Source organism: Oryza glaberrima, chromosome 10 (assembly GCF_000147395.1).
Source record: "Oryza glaberrima chromosome 10, OglaRS2, whole genome shotgun sequence".
Taxonomy (NCBI): domain Eukaryota; kingdom Viridiplantae; phylum Streptophyta; class Magnoliopsida; order Poales; family Poaceae; genus Oryza; species Oryza glaberrima.
This window is the reverse complement of record NC_068335.1, coordinates 8694314-8719810: the sequence shown is the minus strand read 5'-3', so window position 1 is coordinate 8719810 and position 25497 is coordinate 8694314. Positions and strand designations below refer to the sequence as shown.

The following is a 25497-nucleotide window of genomic DNA, read 5'->3' as shown; positions in this document are numbered from 1 at the left end:
GTGGCGAGGGCTGGGGATTGAGGTGGGTTAGTGGCATTAGTGCGCGTAGTTTTGCGAAAAAGCCCCTCACCTTTAAAGTTTCACGGCTCGGTCCTAATTGCCGATTTTTCCCTCCTTCGTATGGAATATCCTGTCTTTAGAAGGGCCTAAATAAAAAATAACACCCCATGGGGTACTGTTTATGAGGGACTTATACCGAATTACACGCAAACCGGAGGGTCTTTTCGAAAAATTTCCACCTCTCGCAGTGTTCCTATCAGGGGTACTGTGCACCGGGGACCGCGGACGAATTACGCGCGAAGCGGAGGGCTTTTTTGCAAAATTCTACACCGGGACGCCCCAACGCCCGCCCAGTCTGCGCGGCTTACATTTATGAATTAGAACTTTTGGCACGCTTGGCGGCGCCCTACCGTTTGTTTTGGACAATATAAAATTAGAACTTATATGAGTAAACGTGAGAGCATGTAAAGCAGATCAAACGTTATAGTAACCCATGTGTTTATGGTAGTGTTTCAATGGTTGTCAGCAAGCAAAAATATATATTTGGCACGTTTAGCAGTAAGTACACTGATAGCATTATTGAGGGCACCTGATCATATCTATAATGAAGCACAAAAGGTCAATTGATCACGACAAAGGCATTAACCGAATAGGTTTTCCTAAAACATTATTACTCCCTCCGTCCCTAAATGTTTGACGCCGTTGACTTTTTTAAATATGTTTGACCGTTCGTCTTATTAAAAAATTAAGTAATTATTAATTATTTTACTATTATTTTATTTATTGTTAAATATACTTTTATGTATACATATAGTTTTACATATTTCATAAAACTTTTTGAATAAGATGAATGGTTAAACATGTTTAAAAAAGTCAACGGCGTCAAACATTTAGAGAAAGATGGAGTATTAAAGAATGTTCACACATGAAAAGAAACAAATAATTGAGACAAAAGGGTCTAGCTCTATGGAAATACAATTATACAAACGATTCAGGAAGCACTACATATGAAATAAATGAACATTCATATCTGTAGGATTTTGCGTACCAAATAAGAGAGCAATTTCTTTTAAAAGCCCTCAATCCAAATCTAGACTAGTAATATGCCCGTGCTAAATGCTACGGTACAACTCTTTTTGTCTAACAAAACATATTTTTCAAACTGAAGATGATGTGGCATGAATGAATATATAAATGAAAGGATATATGCAGAGCTCAGATGGAATTTTTATGTGCAGAAATCTGAATTATGATTCATGTCATGTACAGGATTTTTTGTGGGCTTGTGATAAAATATTTTATTTTAGATAGTTTCATGTATCTCTTTTATTTTTTACCACGATTTGATAAATAGTTTATTTTAGAATTTGTTTGTATTCATACTGAAGCCACCCATTATAAAGCACTACAATGTGATTAATGTCACATGACTATTTTTTTTTGCGTGGTGTGATAAAATAGTTTTATTTTGGGATCATGTTACCCTTTTGTATACGTGCGTTTAATAATTAGTATATTTTAGGATATTTTTTATTTGTATTTATATAATTAGTATATTTTAGGATATTTTTTATTTGTATTTATATGGGCAGTCCAATTTAATTTTGTTTTATGTATAAGTATAATGTATTTTGAGACATGTAGGTATATATTATCGTGCGCGCATTTGGTCCCCGCACAAATCGTGCATGTTAATTCTGCATTATAGCATCATTTGTCACAATATCTTCACCAAATTTTGACTCAGCCATCTGTGTGCTCCTTGCACCCCATTCACGCAACTTTTTGTTCTTTTCTTTTTCCTTTTGTTTGTCTAACATCTTGGTTTGTGTCACTTGATTAGGTGTGGTAAACACAAATTCTTCCTTTTATTTGTCTAGCATCTCGGTTTTTGTCACTTGGTTATGTGTGGTAAACACAAAAGGGTTGACACATGTCTCATACTCAACCTTCTTTTCATGTTGATCTATATGCTTTCTAGCAATTTCTCCCCTTTTACGTTCAATAGTTTTAGAAGGTGTGTTTTGAGCTGTTTTTGAGCTGTTGTAGTTTTATTGCAAAATGAAAAGAACAAAAGATGTGGTTCATATATGTACATAAAGTCAGTCATAAATTACAAAATATTATACATGTTACAACACCTGAAGAAACATTAGTTAGATCACTGAAGGCAATACGCCCTTCATTAGCTGAAGTATTTGAATCCATACCTAGCTAATAAAATATAAACAAACCTGAGATTCATCAAATTCATAATTACGATTTCATGTTGTAAATATGAAAATGTTATATATCAATTGAATATATCTTACAAGTCGTATAAGTTATTTTATATCTAGGATGTATAGTATATAAACCACGCATCACTGACAAACCAGTTGAAGGGATTCAAGCAATCATCAAATAACGTGGTAATTAAATGATCTCTTTACGGGCATATCTATAGATAATTAAATGATCTCTTTACGGGCATATCTAGAGTAAACCAAAATACACTTCGAAAACATGCCAAAATGAGAATCAAGATTTATAAAACAACATGCAAAGCATTAATCAGATAGTATTGAGTCAAAAGTAATTTGGTCTGATAGATCACTCCATATAGAAGTCCTCTAGGGTGAGCAGATATAATTTGTCTATGATTGAAATTAAACTGATTACTCCAAATCTACAAATGAGCTAGGTTATAGTAGTAAGGTACTGGTGGTAGGGTTGCAAGAAACTGATACAGAGGGAGTTACCGACTGAAATTAAACTGATTACTCCAAATGGTGGTAGGGTTGCAAGAAACTGATACAGGGGGAGTTACCGACTCAAATTAAATTCAAACTACAAATGAGCTAGGTGATAGGAGTAAGGTAATGGTTGTAGGGTTGCAATAAACTGGATATTGTCATTCTTGTGTGGCCGTCTCCAATGTTTATGGATATACATTTTGTTAGCATGTACAAGTTTCAAGAATTAGCAGGAATTTAAGATGGTAGCTGAGCTACCACATGGGCCCCACTTGGGACGGGGTCCAAGATGAAGTTACAAGCCCACATGCCCATTACAGGTGATACAACACCTTGTTTCTTCGATTGCGGCCGATTGAGATGGAATTTGGCAATGAGGCTGGATCCATTGGAAAGAGGAATCTGAGAGCTTTCCATCAAGTACTCATGGACCCAAAACGGAGCTCGTATGCATATTTGGCGGCCATTTGAAGTCGGCAATATAGCATGTGGCCGAATCGGATTACAGCACTTGGAGGACATGATCTTGATGTATTCTTGTTGATCCATGATGTGAACAACGGTTGTATTTATAGTAGCCATGGTCACATCACTTGATAAACCGTGAGTTCCACTCGACTCTCACGGATGTTCCACTCGACACTCGATATCTACGTTTTGGGAGAAACGTTGACGACCCGACTACAACCGTACAAGACGTTGTGTTGCACCTTAGGGATTGATACACCTCTCTATGGGTTGTTGATCTTGCCTGTGTAGATCAAACTTATTCCTGCAAACAAATCAAAGAAACAAGTAAGAACTAGATAAAAACAATTTGATAATGCAAATAGGAATTGAATACACGCGATAAATTGGGGTTCCAAAGACAAGCAGATTTGGACGGTCTAGTCGAGACACGCACTGCAAGCAAGTAGCAATGGCTAAACTTTAATCTAAACAAAACCCAAGAAACCCTGAATGGGTACCTAGCTATTTAACAATGTGGGAGGACGACCTAGGGGTCCCTAAAGTCGTGCTCCACCTGGTTGGGGCACACCCCACATGGCCCGGGGTCCCAGACGAAGTTACAAGCCCATAGGCCCATTACAGGTGACGCAATACCTTGTTTCTTCAATTGCGGCCAATAGAGATGGAATTTGGCGACAAGACTAGATCCATTAGAAAGGTGACACTAAAATCTTTCCATCAAGTACTCATGGACCTAAAATGAAGCTCGTATGGATCTTTGGCGGCCATTTGAAGTCGGCAATGTAGCAGGTGGTCGAATTGGGTTCCAACACTTGGAGACCATCTTGATGTCTTCTTGTTGATCCATGATGTGAGCAACGGTTGTATCCATAGTTTTCATGGTCACACCCATCCTCCCCTTCTTCACGGAAAACCATTCTCGGTTTTTCCATATGATGCTCTTCACATAGTTCATTTAAAGCAACATGTTTCTTCAAATCAAAACTAGAGAAACTCGAGATAATGATTTGCAATAACAAGTCTCTCTAAATTGCATGTTTTATCCACATCTACATGAGGTTCTAAATCCGAAAAGATGTAAACTTGTTAACGCCAAAATTTGGTATGCCCTGGAATTATCATCGGTCTAGAGTCAGTATCGGCTTCAGAATCAGCCGATAGAAATTATCTATCGCTAGCAGTTGTATTCTTGATGGATTCGGTTAAGGAAATCAATCAATTAAAGGAAGCTTATCCAGAAGAGTCCGAGTTTAAGGAAGATGCGGTATGATAGTTTATCTATTAAATTAGGAAGTATTTGTTAGTTTCCTTTAGTTTTTAGGAAAGTGTGTTTAATGTCTGATTAAGACTTGTGTTTTTCCTTTTATCTTTAGGAAAGTTTGTTTATTGTCCAATAAGGACTAGTATCTACCCATGGGTATTATGTATACTCAGGGTTCATTGTAATCTATCTCTCGATCAGTACAGCTTCGGTGCATCGCCACTTTTTACCTTCTTACTTTTTCGACAAGCTCTTGCTTGGAGTTAGGGCATCGGGTTCGATCTTCTAGCAGAAGGTATGACTTGTCTCAGCGGTTTGCGTTGGCGGATTAGGGTGCCGCTTTAGATGTTCTAATCTATCTTCTACAACCGTTGTTTATCATATATCTTAGTTAGTCTAGCTTAGCATCTTAATTTAATCATATCGGCAGAGATTCGTTTTAGGGTTTATGCTATCGGCTAAATTATCTTGCTAGATTAGATTAACTAAGGTATCCACCACCCTGAAAATCAGTAAATGGCTTGATTCGCGCTCCACTTGGTTGGGGCAGCACTCCACATGGGCCCCACTTGGGCCAGGTCCCCAAACGAAGTTACAAGCCCCTAGGCCCATTACAGGTGATGCAACACCTTATTTCTTCAATTGCGACCGACTAAGATGGAATTTGGCGATGAGGCTGGATCCATTGGAAAGGGAACTCTTAGAGCTTTCGATCAAGTACTCATGGATCCAAAAGGAGCTCGTATGCATATTTGGCGGCCATTTCAAGTCGGCAATGTAGCAAGTGGCTGAATAGGATTCTAGCACTTGGACATGGTGATTTAGTAAGGAGAGCTGATTTTCTGCTGTTGGGACGTGGTAAATTCTCTTCTAATCAGTTTGTAGAACTTAGATCTAATTTTTCTAAAATATAAAGAAACAATTCATTTGTAGTATATCATATAGGAAAAAACAGTACTAATCATATCGTCATATGCGTGTATAGAGCGAAAATGTTAAGCGGTCGGGCGATGTCTGCACACGCCTGTTCCCACTTGATCGAGGTGGCGCCCGCCGGTGCACGTGTCCGCGCCTCTCGGATTCCGTTGCGACGCTGTCCCCAGCAGCTGGTCTCGCTGGCTTCGCTCCTCGTCTGGAGGCGAGCGAGCACCATCAAGCAAGGAGCACAAATTTATCTTGTGGCCACATATTATTTTACCAAGTGGTTGAAGCAATTCCATTAAAGAAAGTTGATTCCAGAGATGCTATTGAGTTTATTAAGGAGCATATCATTTATAGATTTGGAATACCACGAATAATCACTACATATCAAGGGTCTATTTTTGTGTCCGATGAATTTGTTTAATTTCTTGAGAGCATGGGCATTAAGTTATTGAATTTATCTTCTTATTATGCACAAGCTAATGGACAAGCAGAGGCATCTAACAAGAGTTTGATCAAGTTGGTGAACAACCTAAAAAGTGGCACACTACATTGGCTGAATCTTTGTGGTCCTATCGGATAGCATGTCGTGGATCAATACAAGTTCCACCTTATCAACTAGTTTATGGGCATGAAGTTGTTTTACCATGTGAAACTAACATCGGCTCAAGGAGGATTCTTTTTCAAGATCAATTGACAGCCGGTGATTATCATAGTTTGATGGTTGATGAATCAAAAGATTTCGTGTAGGCTAGATTGCATGCATTAGACAAAGTTAAATGAGGTAAGGAGAGAGTTGCAAGGCATTATATGTCTACTTTTAAATGGATCCTTCCTTATGTCCATTTCTGTTCTAGAGAGATCCCAATCATCGTTTTACTACAGAGACCTTTTTCTGTCCACGGTGTTGCGTCACCTTATTTAGGCCCAATGTACTGTGTATCAACTTGAGTCCGTTAGGGACGTATCATAGGGTTAGAGGACGACCCCAACTCGTTCTCCCACATATATTTCCCTTAGCCGCCATAGATCAACTCGGATTTTGTCTAGATCAAAGTTTAGCTTCGCTATTTTGCCATAGATCAACTCGGATTTTTCCATGTTTTTCCATTATTTATTTGTCTTCTAACTTCGACCAGATACTTAAGTTAGTAATGTCAGCAAAAGTACCTCTTCCTATACATGTATGCAAGTAAAATAACAATTCACAACTATAAGCGATAAATAAAGTACCTTGCAGCAAAGCGACGGGAGAACGACAGGAAAATAAGGTAATGGCGTAGATGACGTGTCAATTGCACTAGCGTGGCACCTCCAAGTTACACAGTTGGCTGACAACCCACAGGTCACAGCAAGGTGAAGTAGAAGTGCAAAAAATTGTGTGCAAATATATAGCTCCATGCAAAGGAGCCAAATTTCACAAGTCCATACTCCCTTCTCCAACTACTGTCATTAGTATCATCATAAAATGAATTTGTTTGGTGCACATATGTGACAGAGAAAGGATCAGTCCAAGTTCAACAGGTGGAGGTACCACAAATCATAAACTAAAGATTTTTTATTATGCCTTTGAATTATGGTTTCATGCCACCAAGTCTGATCTACATGGTTGAAACCTACAATCGTGCATGCGTTAGTCACGTAATACCAAGACAACCAGTATGTCTGAAGAAACCTACAATTTGTCATAGCACTGTGAGTTTGTGAGAAAAGAGGGCTTAGGAATTTGGAGAAGAAAATGCATTCTATGTGACTGGCATTTCTACAAACACATGGTGGGCATGGATTGGCATATCTTACTTGTCTGCGAGCACCACATCAAGCTATGGAGACATGGAGTAAACAACGGAAAGACATGCACAGAGGACGCCGCTGGTGCAGGCGCAATGGCTGTGAGGATCTCACCTGGTGCCAATGCAGTTTCTAGTGCTGGTAAAGCATAACCCTAGGAAGCAAAACACAAAGCCTCCAAGTTGGGGTAGCGGTGAGGATCTCACGTGGTGCTGTACCAGTGCACTTGATCACGGGAAATGTATACCAACACCATCCTCCCAATTATTTTGCTATATTCTTCATCTGTACAGTAAATCATAAATAGATTCGGTTGGAAAATCAAATCAAAGGGTGTGACAAAATGAATCAAATACTTTACAGTAACAATAAAGAGAAATATATATCGCCGAGGATTGTTTATAGGCATTGTTTGTTAGCGGTGGTAAAAACAGATCATTTGCTTTGCTGGTCCAGTTTACGATTGGATGATTTACAGAAGCATTAGATAGTACTATAGTAGTGATAGGGATAAAGCTCTAAGAAAAATGGCATAAAGCAACAATACTGATGAAACAAGCGTCTCACGCTGATGCTACGGAAGAGAGAATTTGTTTATAAAATACAAGTTACAAATAGTCATGGTTATGAAACTGTTTGCTAGTGTTTATGCAAATGGTCATTTCTTTCATTACACTTTGAATAGATGATTACTAAAAGCACCATTATATTGCTAAATTGGATTATTGCTAACAGTATCATTAGGTTGCTGCGACAGTATGTTCTATGTACTGAAAAAAAAAGTTCCATGAAGCTGTGAGCCCAAATGCAGAATACAGCGACATTTTTTCAATTGGTCAGCATTTATCACCTCCCTGAAAATATCATATTGGTCAAAAAATTTGATAAAGGAAGCATAAATAAATTAAGAAAGAAATGTTCTTCATAGATCAACTTAAATCAATGGTGTGATAATATATCTGTTTTGGAAATAACCAAACTTCATAAATCAATTGATGTGACCATAGCTACTACGGATACAAACATTGCTCACATCATGGATGAACAAGAAGACATCAAGGTCAAGGCCTCCAAGTGCTGGAATCCGATTCGGCCACCTGCTGCACCGCTGAGTTCAAATGGCCGCCAAATCTCCATACGAGCTCCGTTTTCGGCCCGTGAGTACTTGATGGAAAGCTCTCGGTGCCCTCTTTCCAACGGATCCAGCCTCATTCCGAAATTCCATCTTATTGAGCCGCAATTGAAGCAACAAGGTGCTGCGTCACCTGTCATGGGCCTTTGTGCTTGTAACTTCGTTTGGGACCCCGGCCCCAAGTGGGGCCCATGTGGGGTGCGCCCCAAGCTAGTGGAGCACGACCCTAGGACCCTCTTGGTCGTTCTCCCACATCCTAAAATAGCTAGGTACCCCTTCAGGGTTTTTTGGGTTTTGTTTAGATGAAAGTTTAGCCATTGCTACTTCCTTGCAGCGCGCGTGTCGGCTAGACCGCCCGTCTGCTTGTATTCGAAACCCCAACTTATCGTGTGTATTCATTCCTATTTGCTATTCAGATTGCTTTTATCTTGTTCTTGCTTGTTTCTTCGATTTGCTTGCAGGAATAAGGTTGATCTGCACCAGCAAGATCAACAACCGACGGAGAGGTGTATCGATCGCAAAGGCGCAACACAACGTCTTGTACGGTTGTAGTCGGGTCGTCAACGTTTCTCCCAAATCGTAGTTATCATCAACTCACCGAAAGATCGGGCCAACAACAGCCTTGAGTGCCGAGTGGAACTCAGGGTTCATCAGGTGGTATCAGAGCTTTCGTTGCTCGGTGAGTTTTTATCTACCTATAACCAGAAAAAATTGCCATACAAAAAAAATTGTATCATTTCCCTAGCCATATTGTGCCATTGCATTGTTCTTTTCAGCTTTTGCTTTGTTGAGTTTGTGTTGCATCGTCTAGTCGTGTTGCTGGTCTTAGTGTCTAGTTCGTGTAGAGTTTCGAGTTCTGGTCACGTTTTGTGCCACTGTCGTCGCCGCTGCCGTGTGTTAGTTGTTGTCGGGATCTACAAAAACGGAATCAGCTCACTGCTACGGTTCTAATTTTGTAGTTTTCAGAAATTTTTATCGGTCAGTTTTGGAGTTGCATCTAGCTTTTGCTTGAGTTTTTGGTTTGCCCATGAATAGATCGGTCGTGCTTGTTGCCGGCGCTGAGAGGAGGGAAAAGAATTTCCAAATTTGTTTTTGGAAGTTTGAGAGTTTAATCTGAAAAGAAATAGTAGATCAGATTGATTGTAGATTAGTTTCCCTTTTTCTCTCACCAAATCCGGACTCCTAGTGGTGCCGTATCCATCCACCCGTCGCCCACTACCACCGTGAGGAGTCCGATTCCCTCCCTCTTCTCTCTCGGTTTAGATCCATACCGTGTCTTCCCATATAGCTTGGTGAAAATTTTTGAAGTGTCGGATTGGAGATCCGTTTGCAAAAACGGAACCTTCGGGACGAGTACATTCCATTTTTGTATAATTTTAATTTTGAGTTTGCACTTTTACATTTGTGTCCCTGTAATTTTTATATTTACATCTGAGTCCCTGTAACCTTACATTGAGGTCCTTGAGTATGTTTTTAGTAAAAAAATAAAAAGAAAGAAAGAAAAAAAAGGCAGAAAGGTGCATAAAAACAAGAAAAGAAAAGGCCGCACAAAAAAAAGAAAAGAAAAGGAAAGGAAAGAAAAAGAAAAGAATAAAGAAGAATGAAAGAAAAGAGTTGTTATGTTTGAGCTGAACTTCATATATTAGAGTTGTGCATGAGTTGTTCCTAGTGCTATCTTGTGGTATCGTTTGTGTCTAGGCTCGTGTCTCTAGTACGTTCTAGCCTAGGACCAGCACGGTACTTGACTTTGAACGATCATTCAACTTTGCATTCTCTGATTTGAGCATTTGCTATTCCTTTGCTACATATTTAAGCCTACCCAGAGCTCCGCAGATTTAATTGCAGCCGTACAGCAAGTGTTTGCCAAGGCATCGATACATCCAACCTCCATTGGGGTGCTTGGTTGAGTCGGTGTATGTCACCATTCCGCTTGCATTGGTAAGATCATGTAAGAGCTTGGTTAAAAGCTTGAGTGTGTGTGATATTTGAGCTGCCACTACCTAGTAGTTAATAGGAACGCGCATATTTTTGTGTATGTTTCTTGTTTTCTACTAACAATGGCAGGGATACGCAAGATAATTGGGGATAACGGTGCTCAACATCGACATCTTCGTCGAGACATGAGGAGTGATCAACATGACCATTATGAGGTAAGTGACAATTTTCTAGGTAAGATCAAATTTGCACTGCCTTATTTCGAGGGAAACTATGATCCTCATGCTTACATTAATTGGGAGCTAGCGGTTGATAGTGAATTTCAAAAGCATGTCTTGTCTGAGAAACAAAAGGTTATGTGTGCCTCTAGTGTTTCAATTAAACATGCTTCTAATGATTAGAAACATCTTTGTAGGCATAAAAAAATACCACAATCTTGGAAAGACCTGAAACGATATTTCAGAGATGTTTATGTTCCCATGTATTATGCTGACATTTTGTTCAACAAACTGCAATGTTTAAAACAAGATACCAGAACTGTTACTTCGTATTATCATATATGCATGCTTGTTTATTACGTTGTGGTTTAGATGAGTGCGAAGAAGCTATAGAGTTGAGGTTTTTACGTGGGCTTAATAAAGAAATTTAGGACATGCTTGTTTGTCAAAGTTATAGCTCTTTTGTTACAGCTTGCTTGCCATGCGGAAAAACAAATTGAGGATGTGAACAAGAAACAAGTTGTGGACGTACCTCCTATTACTAATATTTTGCAGGAAGTGAACAACTGCAACAAGGAGGAGAGAGACATGAAAGAGCCGTCAGTCCCATTGTTCACACTCAAAGTCGAGGCACCTCCATCATCTGAAGAGGGCATCAAAGGTAAACTTAATGGTGCTGAAATTAATCAAGGTGAGTGTGTTGTTAATGAATTGAATTTGTCCACTTTTCATGCTATACTAGAGCAACCATTAGTGGAACCAACTGCTGAGATTCCATTGTCACAAGTTGATTTGTTTGCTGTTCCTTGTGATAAAGAAGAGTTGTGTGATAATGCTTCACTTATATCAATGCCACAACTAGTGAATGAACATGCTATTTCTAGTGTTTCATTGTGTGCTGATTTTAAGCATGTTGTTCACATTGCTAATGATATTGAGGAACGTAAATTGATAACTTCTTTCAATACTTTGGGCTATGTTCAGTTTGATGATTTTTGTGAGCTCAATAATTTGGAGGAGAAATTATTTGCTAAGTCTGATTTGCCATGTCCAACTAATGCTATTTTTCATATCTTTGGCGAATATAATGATAGAGGAATATATTTGGTGCATAGAGTTTTCATTTGTTCGGATTTGGAGAAACATATTATTGCTAATCACACTACTTCGAGTTTCTCTAGTTTTGATTGGATGAAACAGGTTATTTTGAATGGACTATGTGAAGAGCACCATATGAAAAAACCGAGGACGGTTTTCCGTGAAGAAAGGGAGGATGATGTGACCATAGCTACTACGGATACAAACATTGCTCACATCATGGATGAACAAGAAGACATCAAGGTCAAGGCCTCCAAGTGCTGGAATCCGATTCGGCCACCTGCTGCACTGCTGAGTTCAAACGGCCGCCAAATCTCCATACGAGCTCCGTTTTCGGCCCGTGAGTACTTGATGGAAAGCTCTCGGAGTCCTCTTCCAACGGATCCAGCCTCATTCCGAAATTCCATCTTATTGAGCCGCAATTGAAGCAACAAGGTGCTGCGTCACCTGTCATGGGCCTTTGTGCTTGTAACTTCGTTTGGGACCCCGGCCCCAAGTGGGGCCCATGTGGGGTGCGCCCTAAGCTGGTGGAGCACGACCCTAGGACCCTCTTGGTCGTTCTCCCACATCCTTAAATAGCTAGGTACCCTTTCAGGGTTTCTCGGGTTTTGTTTAGATGAAAGTTTAGCCATTGCTACTTCCTTGCAGCACGCATGTCGGCTAGACCGTCCGCCTGCTTGTATTCGAAACTCCAACTTATCGTGTATATTTATTCCTATTTGCAATTCAGATTGCTTTTATCTTGTTCTTGCTTGTTTCTTCGATTTTCTTGCAGGAATAAGGTTGATCTGCACCGGCAAGATCAACAACCCACGGAGAGGTGTATTGATCGCAAAGGCGCAACACAACGTCTTATACGGTTGTAGTCGGGTCGTCAACGTTTCTCCCAAATCGTAGTTATCATCAACTCACCGAAAGATCGGGCCAACAACAGCCTTGAGTGCCGAGTGGAACTCAGGGTTCATCATCAATTTATCAAGAGACATTCTTCCTAGTGATCACATATGGTGATGATGGAGTGTTGTTTGTAGCACATACATTTCAATTATAGTCATCTTTTCACCTCTCCATGCATGTACCAATAAAACAAGGACCATTTCAAAAATTAAATACGGCATTCATTAGCAGCATAACAAACTAAACCACATCCCCAATTGATTACATGGCATAACACAGGTGAAGGTAGAAAAACAAAATATATACAGTGATTTTTGGTTTTTCTCAGTTTTTTTTGTGAATTTGGTCAAAATTTATTCAAAATCAGTCAACTTGTGTTAAAATTTTAAATAATTTCGGTCCAAAAAGTGTCAAAAGTTCCAAAATTTTGGGAATTTCGGTGCTACTGAAATGGCCGAAATTTTGAGCAAAATCGAAAGCGAAAACCCAGCCCTGGTTGTAGCTCTTAGATCTCATAAGAGTGTGAAGGTGAGAAAAAACAAAATAGGTAAACAGAACGGACTGAAATCACTGGAGTTTAGATGGGTATAAAGTTGGTACCTTGTTGTAGTTTTCAGATCTCAGCGCTGGTGTTCTACTACAGAAAAGAACCAAACTGAATTTCGTCAGACATCAGGGTAAGAAATTAAGCACCGGATGGCACTAATAAAGAAAATGAATTCACGGCCTGCAGAAGAGGGCTAACTATCTGTACTAACTCTTACTATTATGCCTTGATTTGACAACCTTGATTAATTTTACTACTATATTACAAATGAAAATGTTTCTAAGGGAACACCCAGAAATATCTTAGCAGGTATTCTGATATGAGACTTCTTGAGAGAACATTTTACTTATAAAGAGAAACATGTCCCAATTTAGGACACTTGAAATTACTTCTGTTGTTGGCATTTTCAAGGAAAATTTTATAGGCATAATGTATGCAGAATAGATAAAATCCGCATAATATTAAGCTGGATTTGAGGAATGCCATAAAAACGACTGCATCTCCATATGCCCTGACAAAAGGAAAATAAAAACATTGTTGCTCCATTTATGAAAATCCCCCATCCATTCACAAAAATTGCATGAAAAATTTGACCACAAGAAATGGAGCTTACCTGCACCTTGATCTGCATGGCATACTCCTCATTTGCACCAAGCAATCAAACCTGGCAAACCTGGGTTGGAGGGGACTGTTGCCTCATGTGCGAGCTGGTTGAATCATGGACGACCTGCTGAAGAGACAGGACATCCGATGGAGATCACTGCCAACACAAACTTCAGTTCATTAAGCCCTTCCATAAGCACAGAAGATATCATTCAAAAGGATAGAATAACATACAAACTGGAAGTGATGTAGCAGCCTCAATGGATGATCATTTGTCCAAAAACCATGCTTAAATCACTTCAGAGTTACAATACCAAAAATGCGAAGGTTAAGTAGAATACATCAAGTACATTGAATTGTTAATTTGGAAGCAGCAAACAATCAACCTGAGATTTGGCCACCAGAAATAAGCTAAGGAAAATAATGTATATTCACTTAGAACGCAAACCTTGATGATTAATGTGAAAAGTGCCAATCTATAAAATATAATCAAGACTGATACATCACAGATTCATGGTCATTATATACAAAATTTTAGGTCTGTTAGTAGCAGACAGATCTTTAGTGCAAAACTCTTTCCGCTTTTCACGCACGCTCCACGGCTAACTGCCATTTCTTACTAATAAGCATTGATTTTACAACTGATTAATCTACTTCTAGAATCAGAATGGCACAAGTATTTTAATTAATAAAAGGACATCATGAACTTAAGGTTCTGAACTTTTGATCATTACATACTTCACAATGTATGAAGGATATTTTTTGCTGAAAAAATACGAAGGATATTTCAACAATAAGAATGATCTTTCTTTCAAAGAAAAACTCACTACATTAGAAGTACTTTTCATTTCAGAGACGGTGTCAAGCTTTATCTTAATCTTTCATCACAAAGAAAACAAAAATTATTTATGAATACCATGCTCGAATAAGGCCAACAATAGAGATGCAGCCAAAACTATCAGTAGCTCACATTGGTAGAAGGTACTATCAGAATTATGAACCATAATGGGAAAAGGAAGAATAGCAGTTAAAATTTCCCCTGAGATCTCATGGCTTCACTGCGTGGTTCTGGTTCCGCTGCAGATTAATCTTATATGAATCGTATGATGAAGTACCACATGAGTGGAAATATAGGAAAGGAATCCAAATATGCCGAATCGCTCATGTTATGACCTAAGTAGTAGTAGAAGGCTTAGTATCTGACTTGATCCAATAGAGTCAGAACACGCTTCCCCTTTCATGCTCCAACGCTGATGCAAGTATGAAGGTTAATAACATTTCTCTAACTCAAATCATAACTTCATTTAAGCCAATGCAACATATAAGCAATTGAAGCATATTACATCTTTTCAATCAAAAACAGTTATAGGAATTCAGCAATTTGCTACCTCTTCACTGAGGAACGAAAACATTACTTGCTCATTTAAAAGCAGAATAGTTATTCAAAAGGCATCATAGCAAAAGCAAAAGCTAACCCACTATTTGATAGCATTCTTCAACAACTACTGTTAACAATTGTGTTAGTTTATGTAGATTGATTATTGCTTTTGCTATACAGATATATTAGGCTACAAAATGTACTAATAACCACTAATTAGAAAAAAAATGTTGGTACCTGTTATTGGTTTGAAAAAAATATTGGTAGGGGATTACAGTTTTCACATTGTACAAACATGCAAAGGAATACAAAAAATAACGATGCTTGTGTTTTTTATCAGCAGAAGAAAATAGTCTGACAAAATATCTTAAACAAAATTATGTTAACCGTAAAGAGGAAAGTGTGAATCATTGACAACTTTCCTAATAGACCAGGCATTGGAAAACAAACAATAAGATGCAAGTAGGTGATTATGGGATCCCAAGATTAAATGTCCTTTCAAGGGTTAAGTGGCTGAATAATTCATTTCTTACAATTGAACCCAGTGAAAAGGACAAGCTAGCAAGACAGAGAAGGAACATAGCTTCTGAGAAGTAATTTAATGGAAATAAGCAACACAAACAATAGCGAAGTTTTATTGACTATTTTTGCAGTAACAAAAAATTTTCAAACCAGGAACCTTGTGCCACTATTATCTGCAGCAAAGAACTGAAATCTGAAGGTATAGTACAACATGTAAACTTAGCTCAATCTATCTCCCTTTATACACACTAAAAGTGTTGTTTTTGCATTTTAGATTAAAAATGGCATGCCATTTTATTTCTTCAAACCACACTGATTACTTTCCTATGTGGCAAACAAATCATACTTACCTTAGCAGGGTGATTGGAGATATGACATTGGTACGCATCTAAGCAAGAGCACCTTTTGTGACAATCAAGAAAAAGCTTCCACATCTAAGAGATTTTCATGCCATATCTTAGTGATTACAGGGAGCTATTGCTCTTTTATGTTTGGTATATAATGTTAGAGATAACAGCGCTTGGATGCCTAAGATTTCAATTGGATCTAATCCATAGGAATTATCATGGTTGTCAACAAAGGTAGTTAAATAGGCCATATATGCAAGTCGCTTAACCGAATTATCCAACTACTATAATTATAGATAAGTTACAACAAAAACCATAGGGTTCAAATCCTCCGTATTTCCTATATTCCAGAGGAGATAGGAAATGAAAACTCTACTTTAATCAAAATGAATTTGCCTACCAATAGAATTGACATGAACTCATAGTATGTATAATTGAAATGGTTGGATAGTCTTACATCGATACTTATAGAAAAAATGTACTAAGTCTATTCCTCTATAAAACTAAACTAATGTAGACATAATTCTCAATAGAGAATGCATGGGTAGATTGCATGTTCATCTGCTCCTGAAACCGTTGAAAATTACTTTCACTACTTACATGTACTATGAAAGGCAGATTATTATTTATGCAAGATATATGAGTTTTAAAACAAATCTAGCGTATTACTCAATGAATTTTATCCATCCAAGAGTTTTATCCTTGACGACACAAGATTAGAACTTCCTTAATAACAACAAGAACATGTGAGTAGATTGAACAATATAATGCTAGGCTGCTAGCAAGGGAGCCAGTCTAATGCCTTTATTTTTACACAAACCTAATATTTACTTTATGTCTGAAAAGATTATTATAGCAAAACAATAATACAAATCCATCACCCAATAGGTTTTATATATGCAAAACTATGTTTTACACGTTTTAAAAAAAGGGACAAAAATTTAGATTCAGCACAATCCTAAATTTATTATAACACATGTTTTCACAACTGAACTTATCACACTTTTAAAAATGTGAGCCTAGTTCAGAATTTAGAACCTCAAGCTGCAGTTAGAAATATAGAGAAAATGTTTAGACTAAAAAGTGCTACATAATATTAAGTATGCCATGTACAGATGTACTCCAGCATATAAGTACATAGTTTCTTTCAGATTGCAATGGCCACATATATACATCATTCATCATCTTTAAAATGTGGAGGCATAGATCTAATTGATCATGCATTGGTCATTGGTTATATCCAAGTACATGAGCGTTGCAACACAAATCACACAGATACATGCATGATAGCAACTTTTAAAATGGTACAAATCATTTTATACCTTGCATGATAATAAATTTATTACACACTTTTTTCATGCAATCTATAAACTTAAATTGAGGGAATACATGTGATTGTATAATAACACCCCCTACATATGGAAATTTCTTAAGATATTTTATCTAAATTTCAAAGTAAACCACGTACGTGCAGGAACACGGCAGTCTAGTCATCATCTAGCCAAAGAGATTAAATGAATGGGAGCAATGAACATGTATGGCATTCTTAGAAGCTATCGCAGCAACATCTGCTAGGCATGAATTTAGCATCTTTCTTCTACCCACAAGGTGTACCAGTCTTTAAAGGAATATGCTAGAAATTGCTATCTAATATGCAAGGGCTGAGTTTATCATGCATATATTGAAGTACCTTTTCCCTTAGTAACAGAAGCTGGTGGTGCTAATTGCAGGTGGGACAACAACAATGACCAGGCAATGAAGGCATCATCCTAGTGAGAGAAAACAAACCTGCTGAAAGGTGAGTCTGAAGACTTTCAGAAGTAGGCATCTCAATTAAGGATGAGAGTTGTTCCCTTTGAACTTCTCTGAATCTGGCATCAATTCAATACCTTGGCCCATGTCAGATTAATTCCTGAGTCAGTGTTCTATTTCATTGACATAGTATAAATATAGATAAGTTCAACAACAGCAAAATTATATATAAATGTCTACTCAACCCCCTGAATATAGTGGTTCATCTACTTAACAATCTGAAAAATTAACTTTAGTGTATCCAATAAATATTGAAAAAAAATGTGCAAAAAAAATACATAAACCAATTTCAGTACTGTGGCGAATGAAGTGGGTAGCATGTGGCAATGATAGAGCAGATGAAATAGTCTTAAATCCTGATGGTGTAATTGTCTCTCCTATAATAAGAGACCATATTAAGGCAGAAGTTAATAGGAGGAATGAAAAAAGGAGCAGCGATAAGAAAGAGGACCAGTCAATCTAATCACATGGTCATTTTGCAAATACTAGACATCTAGCGAAGAAATTAAAGAAATAGAAAGCAGGGATCAGATGTGTCACTGAAGTAATGAAAATAAAGTTTTGACTCTTTTCACGCAGTATATATACAAGTGTTATTGCAAAACAAACAAGCACCTTAACTAGAGGTAAACAGAAGGAACGAGTTCAGCACTTGAGCTTACCAAAGACTTGATAAGCATAGATTGTTCACTCTGTAGATGTTAAATCTAATCTAGGTTTAATATTGTGAGCTACTTGCAAGGATCCCCCAGACGCAAAACCCTCCAAAACCTACAAAAGAAACAACCAGATTAGCTACAGATATTAACCTTATCATCTAGCCACATAAAATCGACTTAGTCTGTTTTTGGATTCAAAATAGCTGGTTGAAAAAATGAAAAAAGATCTGACTTGATTGTTGCTCCTATCCAAAAACAATTAAGTTGGGTGATCATTATCTATAAATAATACTGAAATTATTTATAACGAAATTAGGAGGTCCAATACTACTTAGAAGTCTCAAAGATGATTTATTTCATAGCACTATACTTGCAGCAAATAATACCATAATATCATGTGTGTAAGCCATCATATGATCAAGATACAGTATTTAATCATTATATATATGTGCAGATCCATATGATGAAAGTATAGGTTAAATAATAAAGTATTGTGTATTTGCACAGTTGTGTATCAAGTAAATTCCCATTATCTACTAATATCACTAAAAGTTTATCAAGTAAATTCCTATCCTTAAGTGTCCCACTGTGGAGATATAGTTCTAAAAACTCGTGAACATTTCCATACTTTGGAACCAGCAAGTAAAAAAATACTGAATATACATGGCCAGCAATGAGAGCATAAAGGTCCAAAGCACTACTTAAACCTCAAAAGAACTAGAAAGAGATGATTCTACTAACTATAAGCCCACCGTGTTAATACCATAATGTGGGAAGAGTTTGGCTGCGCCAACAGACATGGCAAGACAACAAAATACTACCATGACATTGATCATGGCGTGGCAATGCTTTGCTATGATTTCAAAAGCCATCCTTCTAATCTTCTATATTTAATTTCTACAAGATGAATTACAAAAACTCTGTGCATTGACAACTTTTTGTTTTCCTTGATTCCTGAATATCACTCGTTTGTTTGTTCTCTTACATGTTGCAAAAGCACTAAATCAACTGGTCACATTAGGTAACAGGTTCAGTTGTGAAATACCAATAATATCTTATTTACCTTGGTGTGGATAGCTCTCTTGCCCAAGTTTGTTCAGAACGTGGTGTATCGGATGCCTTCGTGAATACATGCATTGTATGCAAACGACAACTAAGGTACTCGTTTCAATCTATTGAATACTTCAATTCCTTTTGAACTTAATCATGATTGTTCATGTGCCTTTACTAAATTTCATTAGAAACTTTTTGGACGCAACCAAAAAACTTGTTTTTTATATCAGTTTCTTATGCTCTGATTAAATTTAGTTCTCACAGTGCCCTATACATATGAATTTTACAACCCTTTGATAAACTGAAACAACACATACAAAAGAAAAAACAAATGGAACCTTCTACTTCAAAGGTGAGCGGAAGGACAAATCTCACTCTTCCTGTGCACTGACAAGCCCAAAGGACTGGCATCGGAACTGTGCAAAAACAAACAACACAAGTAATATGCATGTGCTAATGCAACGGCGATATTTAGTAATTCAAATAGCCGAAAGTTGATACTGTTTTCAGTCACAAAAGTTGATATTGTTTTAGTTATTAAGCATAGAATAAGATATATTTAAGATTCACTAATCAAAGAAAGAGAGATTTATATTGTTTTGGTAATAAATGTTATTATAGTGTTAATATCATCCTAAAGTAGGTCATGAATGGAGTTTTGCAGTATTTTCATCACTATGACTGAAACATTTTAACAGACAAACAACAATAGCTGTTGGTTTCTAACTTTATATAGCACCAATAGATACAAATATCAGCAGAAAGATTCTACAGGTGTTATTTTTTCAATAAATCTAGCAGCCTGGAAACATTCAGCAACTTCTGCTGCTCACTGATCACCTACTTCTTTGTAGAGCACCCCAAGATTAACCGGTCCACATAAACTGTCCTATCGAACGCATAATTCAAGCACCGTATCGAAGGCAATGACATGTTGTCAAATTCTTGAAGAACAATAGCACTTCATATCAAACTCGAAACATGTTTATGTAAAAGCTTCTTCAGACTTACCTTTCGCTACAGATAGTTTTCCTACAAATAGAATATGTTTTTTTTGTAGAAATTTAATGGTGTAAGAAACAGTTAAAAATTTGATCTTCATAGCACCCATAAAAAATGTCACACTCTTCATAAGAAATAAACAATAGTCATATATACCATGCCAGCCAGTCCAAAGCAGAATATGGACGTATGGCTCTTATGTTGGATACACGAACCTATGCATAGGTGCATAAGTACAAGAGAGCTAAATCATACCATGTCTCTCATTCCAGGATTTTATCATCCTTAGAGCCCAGTAAAAGGTAAATATCAGAGACATGGTGCCTTCTATTTCTCCTAAGCTGCATAAAAGCAAACGAGAAAATGCTTATGAGCTATAATAGAACAGTGATCTTTTCCAACAGCTATATACTTCCCTGAAAATAAGTGGCAAGAAATAGACATTATTAGTCCATCAGAACATGGAATACCTTCTTATCATAGACATCTAGACTCAGGTGTAAAATAACCTGTTGTTTAAGAGAAAAATAGACTGGAGCTTGTGATTAAAATTCAAGAATGGTTGTGGTTAATATTTGCACTATTGAAAGAAATGTATGTACAGAGCTGATGAGATCAATCACACGATCTCAAACCAATCCCAGGTGTTGTACCTGAAACAAGGTTTAGGTTTTTAAAATTTCGGACACTCTGCAGCAACTGATAGAATTAAAAGCTAATAAAAATCTGAATCCATGCACAATACAACTACAATAGATAGGCATACTTATATTATCAACCAGTGTGTAAGAGCATTTTATAAATCATAAAATCAAACAGATTTACCAATAACTCTTTTTAGCAAACAAAATAATGTTACAGACCAATAACACACATGAATATACTGGAGGACATCTACATTTTTGGCTGATGGGACTTTTGGGCTAGAAAATGTAGCTGTTACTATTAATGGTGCCATCCCATTAATGTTTATAACTAAAGGTTCTCAATCTTGCAGAAATTATATAAGACTGGTACAACCATGTTCACATGTAACCGCTGCAAGGACCTCATCAGTCTAATGGATCTTGGTTGTCTCCCATCTTCCCCCTTCTTCTCTTTCCATCTTTCCCCCTATTCTCTTTCCATCTTTCTCATGTTTCCAATCTCTGCCCGTCCTATTCTCTACTCTCTTTCCATCTTTCACCCTTCCCTCTCCCTAAATTGGCACACCCCTATTCTCTATTCTCTTTCCATCTTTCACCCTTTCCTCTCCCTAAATCGTCGCACATGCAATTTCTATCCTATCCTCATGCGATTTCCTTCCCAGCATGCGTTCCCTACAGCGCATGCGCCCTTGACCCCCCTCCCCACCTTGCCCGTATCTACCTGATTTCACGAGATATTAGGATCCAAGACGTGTAGAAGGGTAAGCGGTGGGGACGCTCTGCCCCCTGATGGCGCTCAGACGCCTAGGCGTCGCCTAGGCGACGCTTTTAAACCATGATTATCTTAACTAATGAAATGATTTAACCAAGAGTTGAATAAATGAGCATACCTGCCAATCAAGGAACCTGCAATTGTAGAATGCACTTCTACCTGTTGTTACTCAAACTGCATCTATCTGCCCATACCCCTGCACCACAATTGGTAGATGAGCTTTGTGCGCTCTTGCACAGGCATCTCTCTATGGAACACGAACAAGTTCTGGTAAAGAAAAAGGAACAAGTAAAAATTAAGCACCTAGGGAGATGAGTTGTCAAACGTGACATTCTCTGCAATGAAATCTTTCTCCTCCACAATAATTGTTCCACAACCGAATGTTCCTGTCCCCCAATAATCCTGGATGACTTTACAAGAGAAAAGGGCATGATAACTAAATTAAAAAGATAATATAACTATTCAAATTGCACAAAAGGAGCACTTAGCATTTGACATAAACTGCAATCAAAATTAGGGGGGCAGTTATGGTCTTGTCAACTGAAATGTGAAATACTGAAATGTTCTTTCTAACAAGCTCAAATGTGAAGTGCCTTCACTGCTTTGGGGGGTAAAGTTAGACTTGAAATTAATTACATCGATTAAATTTACCTAAATTTTAGCAGAGGTCAAATTAAAATGACTTGAAAATAATTGGTCTGCATGTGTAACCAGCAACCAACTAAGCATGACAACTACGAGTATAGTGCCACTCCTGTTGCACATGCATCAAATTAGTAATCAGATAGCAAAATAACTTACACAATTGCAGAAACTGCAGGACAATATCTAACCCACATGCTCTGGAATCTCTAGCCTCCAAGATTTCACAATTTTATTACAGAATATATAAAACTATATTACCACTCGATCGATCAATAGGACAATGATGGGAACACGGTTCGAACTTGATTAGTACAGTATGGCCACACCATATATATTAGCTTGAGTATATCTAAAAATCAGTAGTTCAATCACTATGTATTTTTTTTAAAAAGCATTTGAAGCTGTCCCTAATAACAGCAGGGATTAATCTGAATTGGAAGTATACTCTTCTTCTAAAAGAAGGCAGAGGTGGTAGGAGTAATTCTTTTGCAATGCATCTATATCATCGGATAATCAATACCCATGCATCTTCAAGTGCCACTGTTAGTTTTAGTTGTAATTTCATATCATGTTAGACACTTGTAGAATAATAGGCATTTATATGTCACCTAGAGAATTATCTTTTCTTGTAAAAGCAAAATAATGTTAATTCAGGTCAAGGAATCATGGAGACAATAAAATCAAACACTCACCAAGCAATCGGTTAATAAGTAGACTAAAGGACGATAGAAGTGAAAAAAAAAACAAACTTTAAAGATTCCTGGGTCTCCACATGATTACGCACCTCTTCTGCTATTGTTCAATTAAATTTCCCCTGAATAACAATTTCAGAGTGCAGAAAAAAGGAAGGGGAAAAATCTGTGATTAAAGTAATATTTGCATATCTAGTGATACAAGTAATACAATATTTATGGATTGGGGAAATAACCTCAGGACTGAACTGTGATGCAAAACTCAATTTCAGTGTTACTTTCAGAACTCAAATATAATATTCACACTTGTGCTGATATTTCCTTTGCTGTATAAAAGAGTAGCAGAAAATAAGATACCGTTGTACCAATATTATTTTGACAGTGTGGTTCATAGCCTTGGTGAAGAAATATTATTTTAAAGGATATGCAGAGATAAGGTTTTGGAAGGTAGTAACCTCTGCATCTCAAGGCTAACGTAGAAATGAAGCACATCAGTAGAACTGATTCAGTATTGGAGGAAAAGGATCATATTTAATCATCTCATCGCAGGAGTTCATTTTGTTCGCAAACCTCTGCATCTCAGGCTAAAATGGAAATGAAGCACATGAATTGAACTTTAGATTCAGTATTGGAAGGGGGTATTTAGCCATCTTCTGACAGGAGTTTATTTATTTCGGCGGTATGGGATATTCGAAAGTTTACTGTTTCAACAATTAAACATGTAATAAGATGGCTATATGATTCACACAAAAACAATGAACTAATGTACACTATGGCACTGTGCAGAATCTGCAAGCACAACAGGGAAGGAGAAAAATGCACAAACATGGCACTGCACTAATAAGTTTGCAGTATCTTACATGTTCCTCCGTCGTCACTGTCTAGATCGCGGTCGACTCAGGGCGGTATCGAGGGACAGAAGCAGTGAGGGTAGCGTCGAGGATGTCAGGGAGGTGGCATGGACGGCGTCAGAGGCCGAAGGCCGGGGTGGCGGCATGGACGGGGCTGGGCCGCTGGGGCTGCTTGTTTCGGGGATACGAGTACGACAACTTTGATGACTCAGGGGAGATGACGCCCTTGATGACGAAGGATCGATGGTGGCGGATCAGGAACGGACAGGGCACGAAAGTGGATTTCCAGGGGCAGCAGTGACAGAGGATCGATGGCGGCGCTTGTGGTGGGCGTGGAGGCACAGGCCGGAGGGAAGGGAGGAAGCTCATGGGGGAGGACGGCGAGGGCGGCGTCGAGGGACGGAGGCAGCGTGACGATGGAGGTATTGGCGACAGACGGACGGCACTGCAAGGAGTCGCAGTGGTTGACTCGAGCAGCATGACGGCGACCGGTGGCAGGGAATCGGCGAAAAACAAAGCTCTGTAACCAGAGAAGAATGTTACTGGACCGCATCTATAAATTACAGATTGGTAAAAGTTGCAAATTGAAGTGAACTTCGATTGAACTTACCCTTCTAACCTCCTGACAGGCACACCATTATCCGTGTTCAACATTATATATATATATATATATATATATATATATATATATATATATATATATATATATATATATATAGACCAACTACAAAACTTTGGGAAACATGCTCGAGTTTTACACCAGTGCATGATTTTGCTTAGATAAAAAGCATTAACAAAAGATGATCATAGGAACTATAGGTCATGTCAAAAAAGGGAGAAAAGAGAGACTAAAATATATTTTAATAGCAGTAGTTCATATTACAATGTAAAATTGCAGATAATGAAAGGTTCCCTCTGTGTTGCCTACGCAAATAGCAGAGTAAAACAGGTATTACAAACATAATAAATTACCAAGGATTAGATGAAAAACGATGTGAGCAGTGGGACAATCAGATGGATGAGCTAATTGATTTTTTTTTGTTTTCCTTGATTATTCAAGCATCACAATTGCACAAAATGGCATGGCTATGTGATTTTGTATATTCAGCTTTCAGCTAGCCGATTAGGTACTCTTTCAATGATTATGCCTAATGGATGTAGTACTAATTGACCCAGAAGACATGTGCTTCTACATGTAGTAACTCACCACAACCAAACAAAGAAAAACATGAGGGAAAAAAAATATAAAACCAAGGGCATTTTCCTATGCATGTATCAGATGCTGATGCAAGTATCAAGGAAAATAACTTTTCTCTAAATAAAATCACAAACTTCATTTAAGTCAATATAGCATATAACCAGCTGAAGCATATCACATATAATCAAAAAGCCAAAAACACATTTAGGAATTCAGCAAACTGTTACCTCTCCACAGAGCAACAAAAATATTACTTTCTCATTTAGAAGTACAACAGCAATCAAAAGATATGACACAGCAAAAGCAACCC

General features: G+C 37.8%; 1 long non-coding RNA gene across 31 annotated transcripts; it reads right to left on the bottom strand.

Annotated features, from left to right (window-relative positions):
• Nucleotides 1-2891: 2891 nt before the first annotated feature.
• Nucleotides 2892-24681, bottom strand: LOC127785671 (uncharacterized). 31 transcript variants are annotated; one of them, XR_008019835.1, is made up of 9 exons: nucleotides 22105-24629; nucleotides 21920-21997; nucleotides 20853-21035; nucleotides 20638-20723; nucleotides 19719-19796; nucleotides 18331-18439; nucleotides 13844-17745; nucleotides 13620-13766; nucleotides 7471-13517 (listed from the first exon to the last, which is right to left on the bottom strand). It is a non-coding gene; the product is annotated as an uncharacterized LOC127785671 (long non-coding RNA). The 31 variants fall into 31 exon arrangements; XR_008019839.1 differs by lacking the exon at nucleotides 20853-21035 and adding exons at nucleotides 2892-3507; nucleotides 7294-7464 and having other exon boundaries at nucleotides 13060-13517; nucleotides 18331-20723; XR_008019841.1 differs by lacking the exon at nucleotides 19719-19796.
• Between the last annotated feature and the right edge of the window lie 816 nt (nucleotides 24682-25497).